Source organism: Mustela nigripes, chromosome 18, assembly GCF_022355385.1.
Source record: "Mustela nigripes isolate SB6536 chromosome 18, MUSNIG.SB6536, whole genome shotgun sequence".
NCBI classification, from domain to species: Eukaryota; Metazoa; Chordata; class Mammalia; order Carnivora; family Mustelidae; genus Mustela; species Mustela nigripes.
Window position 1 is genome coordinate 33,791,858 of NC_081574.1, and position 7,217 is coordinate 33,799,074.

Consider the following 7,217-nt stretch of genomic DNA (forward strand, 5'->3'; position numbering starts at 1 on the left):
GTCTGTGACAGTGTATCATGACGCCTGATGTCATAATGTGTTTCTGGTGTTGTTAACCTTAATTGCTATCTAAGGTGGTATCTGCTAGGATTCTCTACTGTAAAATTCCTACATTTTTCTTCGTGATGACAAAATATTCGCTGGAGATTCTTTGAGACTATGCAAATGTTTCTGCTTAAACTACTGCCCACTTATTTTCATGTCCACTGCCAGATCTTGCTTGTGTCAGTTACTGCTGTGGTGTTTTAATGGTGATTTTCTATTTCATTTCTTCTACATTTACTAGTTGGAATTCTTCTGTAAGGAAGAGTTATCACATTTGGATTTATATTTTTAATAAGATATTCAGGTTAAATACAAACTTAGAACTTAAAGATGTAAACCATGTTAAAATGATTCCATATACCAATATCAAAGAAAGGAAAGCTTTGGTAACCTGTTTCAGAAAATATAATGAGCTTAAGAAGGAAAATAGTATTTATCATTTGGGAGTTTGGTTCAATATTTGACCTGGTGTTGACTCCAGACTGAATTCAAAATTTTCTTGGAGTTTCACATCTGGACTTTCTAAAAGTATCTAAATTTGTATTACTTTGAGGATAGTTTTTGTCAAAATCTTGAATAAAGTTACCCAGACCCAGCATGTTAAATACAGCTATGTCTTCTTTATAATAAACCATTATTGTTTCACATATAAATGCCAGTATAAATGTTTAGACAAATATGCCCTAATGAAGTATATGGATGGTGGGTTATGCTTGTCTCTACATTGTTGGTATGGAATTCTTCTAAATGCTTTCAAAAATAGGGTTTTGAAAACAGTTCTTTAGTGGTTAATGTAATACCGTTCAAGGTAGACAGATTTAAAATGAAGTTGAAGACTGTAGATTAAATTGTCATTTACAAAAAAGATTTTGGGGAGATGGATAGTTGATGACTGGGATTTTTCTTTTTCATCCTTTTTTTTTTTTTTTCTACTTTAGTTATAAGCTTAAAGACTGAAATAATTCTATGGAAGTTATAAGGGTAAAGAGTCAATTCTGTGACGAAGGCCATGCTCCTGCTCCCAGTCCCTTGTTTTCTTCTAAAAAAGCAAGTGCTTTCAATGGAGTTTTTAACAAATTCTCTCCATATTTTTGTGTTGTCCTATTGTTTTTTTAGTTGCTCTATCACTTACTACTGCTCTAATCTTTATTATTTCCTTCCTTGTGCTGCTTTTAGGTTTTGTTTGTTGTTTTATTTCCCTAGCTTCTTTAGGTGTTATCTCCATATTTAAAATTTTTATTTTTGTTTTAAACTTTTTTTTTTTTTAAAGTAATCTCTACACCCAGTGTGCGGCTTGAATTTACAACCCCAAGATCGAGAGTTGCACACTCTACCAACTGAGCCAGCCAGGCACCTTTCCATATTTTTTAATAACACAATTGTATTGCTTCTTTTATTTATCCATTTTTAAGTCATTTCTACTAATTTTCTATTATAGAGGCTGAAGGTTTAGGTTTATCTCTCTGCTCTTACCATACAAACATCTCAGTCCTCATCCCCCAAAACTCAAAATCCCCACCCCCAAATGTAGTTATATGATGATTTTGTTTTATGTTTGTTTTATATGATGATGTTTTATGGCCACGTAAATGCTAACCAGAGTTGTCATGTTGTAAACTGTGATTACTTTTCCTTTCCTGAACAACTCCTTTTTTTCCCTGCAGTTAATCATTTGTGTTATTTATTGAGTTTGCTCATGAGTACTTATAGCTAATTTGACCTCAAACCCTCCATCATTTGTGTAAATCATACAAGATGTTCAGACAGACATTTTACCAATTTCATACTCCTGGAGAAGTCTACCCTGGAGCGTTCTGACCGGATAACTGGTATGTTCTGATTGCTAATTATCATTCTGGGATCTTCTACTTATCTTGGGGATTCTTTTTGCTTCTCCTTTTGGTTTCCTGTTTTCTGTACTTTATGTCCTTCTCTTAATTTATTCCTTCAGTTTGGTGGAATGTTCTCCAGTAGCTTCCTGCAAAAGGGTGCAGGAGAAATAGTTGTTTTTTATATCTTACATATTTGAAAATGTGTTTTCAAGATCCTTTGTATAAAACCCTTCACTGTGGAAGCTTGTATGATATTTTTGTCCCCGGTGTTCTGAAATTTCCTAACATTGTAGCTTTGGTGTGGGTCTGTTTTTGTGCATTTTACTGGGAACATTTCATTTTGGAAACTCGTACCCCAAGTCCTATGACATTGTCTTGATTTTGTTAATTTTTCACCTCCATCACCCTCATCTGTTAACTCTTTCTAGAATTTCTGCTGTTTCTGTTACAGACCTCTTAGACTGGTTCCTTTTTTATTTGTTTATTTTTTAAAGGGAGAGAGGGAGAGAGCACAGGGTGGGACAGAGGGAGAGAGAGAAGCTTAAGCAGGCTCCATGCTCAGTGCAGAGACGGGCACAGGGCTCAGTCTCAAGATTATGAAATCATGACCTGAGCCAAAATCAAGAGTCAGATGCTTAATCCAGTAAGCCACCCAGGCACCCCTAGACTGGTTCTTTGAGTCACTTTTCTTTTTTACTTTTTGCCTTTCTGTTGTACTTTGTGGAAGGTTTATTCACCTTTATCTTCTAAATCTTCATTAAATTTTATATTTCTATATATTTTTAAATTTTAAGAATTTTTTGTTCTCTGTTTTACTTTTGTGGTTGTAGCATCTTCTATCTGTGAGGACTATTAATGTTAATTTCTCAGTGTTTCCTTTTTACGAAATAATGGATTCCCTCCATAATTGGTTTTCCCTTTCTTTTTTGATCTCCGTCTTTATCAGGTTAGAGATATTTTCTCAGATGTCTGTTAGTTCTTGGTTGCGTTTTCCAGTATTTTACTAGAGACCCAAAATTGTTCCTAGAAAATGCTTCCTCACTCTATCATTTTTATTTTTTCATAATCTTTGTCAGAAGGGAATAGCTCTTTTAAATCTGAAATTAGGAAGGGAAGGATTATCTGAATAATTTTCATTCCTGTGTGTAAACAGGAGGTTTTATACTCTATGTAGCTTTTCTCACCAGGAATAGTGGGCACATTTGTTGTCATGAAATGTGAGGCAGAGGAGGTACCAGCTCTGAGAGGGAGGGTTTAGGGGTTTCTGGGATCGGCGCACATTTTCTGTCCGTCAACACTTAAATATCCTTTTATTTTCCAATATATACTTTGTCTTCATTGGCTAATGTTAAGAGTAGTATTGGCTGATAGGTTATAGGACTCCTAGTTACATTTGGATTTCACATAAATAACAAATCATTTTTTAAATGATTATGTTCCAAATATTGTATGGGCCATACCAGTGTTAAAAATAACTGTTTTCCTGAAATTCAGATTTACTGGAGGTACTGTATTTTTTGAAGTTCTGAGATACTGGTAGGTTCCCATGTAGTTTTAAGAAAATGCACAGCTTTCATGTACTCTTCACCTGGTTTCCGGCAATGGTAATATTTTGCAAAACTTAACTGCATTGTCACAGCCAGCATACTGACCCTGTTACAGTCAAGAGACAGAACAGTTCCACCACCACATTTATTCTTACTGTTGACATTCGACAGGCACACATACTTCTCCTTTCCCGCCACATTAACCCTGTGGCAATCACTAATCTGTTTTCCATTTCCAAATTTTGCCATTTTGAGGATGTTATAGAAGTAGAATTGTACAGTATTGTAACCATCAGAGATTGGCCTTTTTTCCCTCAGGATACTTCTCTTGAGATTCATTCAAGTGGTTTCATTCAGTAGTTCTTTTTCTTTTTTTTATTTTTTATTTTTTAAAGATTTTATTTATTTATTTGAGAGAGAAACAGTGAGAGAGAGCATGAGCTAGGAGAAGGTCAGAGAGTGAAGCAGACTTCCCATGGATCTGGGAGCCTGATGCGGGACTTGATCCCGGGACTCCGGGATCATGACCTGAGCCAAAGGCAGTCGTCCAACCAACTGAGCCACCCAGGCGCCCCTCTCTTTTTTATTGCTGAGTAGTAGTCTGTGATATAGATGTATCACAATTTAACCTCACCCACTGAAGACATCTGAGTTGTTTCCTGTTTGGGGCTATTATGAATAAAGCTGCTATGTACAATCATGTACAGGTTTTTGTGTGGACGTGGTTTTCATTTTTTTGGGGAAACATACTCAGGAATGCAGCTCTGGGCCATAGTGTAGTTGCATGTTTAATTTTGTAGGAAATTACCAAACTTTTCCAGAGTGGCTGTACTATTTTACATTCGCACCAGCATGGATGAATTTCTCTGCACCCTTGCCAGTATTTGATGGTGTCACTACTTTTTATTTTAGGCATTCTGATAGATGTGTAATAATACCTCATTGTGGTTTAATTTACATTTCCTTAATAGTTAATTTATGTTGAACATCTTTGCATGTGCTTATTTGCCACCTGTGTATTCTCTCCCATGAAATGTCTGTGTGTCTCTTTGCTCATTTTAGGGGGATTTATTTTAATAAGCTGCTTATTTTAGAATAGATTTACAGAAAACTTAGGATGCTAGCGTTCCTTGATACTCTACATTCTGTTAATACTTTAAATTAGTATTGTACATTTGATACAATTAATGGACCGATAAACATAGATTCTCATTAACTAAAATGCATACTTTTTTCAGATTTACTTAGTTTTTACCTAACATCCTTTTCCTTTTCCAGGATCCCATTCAGAATACCACATTACATTTAGTCATCATATCTTCTTAGGAGCCTCTTGGCTGTGACAGTTGCTCAGACTTTCCTTGTTTTCGTTGACCATGACCATCTTGAGGAGCACTGTCAGATATTTTGTAGACTGCCCCTCAACTGGGATTTGTCTCATGTTTTTCTCATATACATTGGGGCTGTTGGTCTTTGGGAGGAAGACTGCAGAGGTTAAGTGTCCATCTCATCATATATCAAATAACTTATACTGTTGATGTTAACCTTAATCACCTGGCTGAGGTAGGGTTTGTTAGGTTTCTCCACCATAAAATTAACATTCTTTTCCCCTTTTTCATACTGTTCTCTTTTGGAAGGAAGTCATTATACATAGCGCAATGCTTAAGGACTAGGGAGTTACCCTCCACCTCTTCTCAATTTATCTACATAAATTATTTGGAATTTCCTTGCAAGGGGTATTTTGTCTGTTCTCCCATTTGTTTGTTTAATCAATTTATATCAGTATGAATTTATAGATATTTATTTTATACTTTGTGTTATGATCTAATACTGCCTTAATTATTTTGTTGCTCATATTATCTTGCTTTGGCCATTTGGGAGCTCTCTCCGTTGTGTCCTTTTGACATTCCCTCCATCATTGTGTGTGACTTTTTTTTTTTTTTTACTTTTTATTTATTTATTTGACAGAGAGAGATCACAAGTAGGCAGAGAGGCAAGCAGAGAGAGAGGGGGGGAAGCAGGCTCCCTACTGAGCAGAGAGCCTGATGTGAGGCTTGATCCCAGGACCCTGAGATCATGACCTGAGCCGAAGGCAGAGGCTTAACCCACTGAGCCACCCAGGTGCCCCACTTTTTTTTTTTTTTTTAACCCCCTTCCCTTTCTGGCACTAGAAGAATCTCCAGGCTCATCTTGTATATTTCCTGTTCTAATCTTAGAATCAGTTATTTCTCCAAAAAACCCTGGTTCCTATTACTGAAAAATGGTATTGAAACCAAACTTGGGCTCCATCATCTTCACTGCTGAGTTTTCAGAATTCATTTTTTTGGCTAGAGACAAGTCCCTTGTTGGATGTGTGGTTTGCAGATATCTTATCCTGGTCTGCAACGTGGCTGTTCATCCTCTTAACCAGAGTCTTTTCCAGAACAAAACTTTTTAATTTTGAAACAATCCTGTTTATCATTTTTTTTCCTTTTAAGGAGTGAACTTTTGGTGTCGGTCTCTTAAGAACTCCTGGTTTATTTAACCATAGTTCCTGAAGATGTTCTGTTTTTTTCTAAAAGTGGTAAATCTTACATTTACGTTTGCTACATTTACATTGGCTCTAAAGGGTAGGAAAAAGTCTTCCTCAACTCTCAAGGTCTTCCAGCTGGACTAAGAATTAAATTTACATGGGACAGATTAATAGGAGAAAAACACCAAAGTATTATTACAAGTGTGCATGGAGGCCCCATAATGAAATTGAGACCTCAAGAAGTGATCAAGGCAGGCAGTATTTATACTTTTTAGACAGACACAAATTTGTGAGGACCTGACAGGACAAAGAAAATTTAACTTTAGGAGGTTCAGTTAGTCAGGAATTCTGAACAGAATTTGGGCTGTGGTAGTCAATTAGTAAAAAGTAACAAGGGTTGTTTACACAGCCTTCTTGGCTGTAAATTTCCCATGATTTGGGATGTCTTGTACCTCCTGGTGCAGGGGGCGTCCCTTTCACCTGGAAGACTTATTTCCTGCTTTCAGGGGGCAGAGGAAGGTCTGAACGTCCTTGCACAGCCTGTCTCTTAAGTAACTTTTATTTTAAAGATTTTATTTGAGAGCACAAGCGGGCAGAGGGGCAGAGAGAGAGGCAGAAAGAAAGGGAGCCCAATGCAGGGCTTGATCCCAAGGGATGAAGACCTGAGTGGAAGGCAGCCACTTAACCAACTGAGCCACCCAGGCCCCCTTAAGTAACTTTTATTTTTAAATAATCAGTATGCCAACATGGCCTATGGTACGGCTGCCTGCTTTTGGCCTCTGCAGCTCAGTCTGACAATCCTAGCCAACAGGAAGCTTTTTGGCTTGATAGAAACCTCCAAGAGCTAGAGGAGAGCCAGCCTGGCATACAGCTTAAAGTGAAGTTCTCAGGTTATCAGCCCCCAAAACAGCCCTCCTTGCAAGAAGACAGAAAAACCATAAGGGATGCATAAATCACTTTCCTCAAAGTAAAAACATTATAAGATTATTAAAACTGAGGGCAGGAACTATTCAGTTATGGCCATAAAGTAATACAATGCATTTTCATGAGTGATATGTGGACTTAACAAAAATCACCAACTTTGGGTTGGAGGAGAACATCACACTATTAATCACTAAGGTTTCTTCTACTTCTAACATTCTTATTTTTTTTTCAAAGATTTTATTTATTTATTTGACAGAGAGAGATCACAAGTAGGCAGAGAGGCAGAGAGAGAGAGGAGGAAGCAGGCTCCCTGCTGAGCAGAGAGCCTGATGCAGGACTCGATCCCAGGACCCTGAT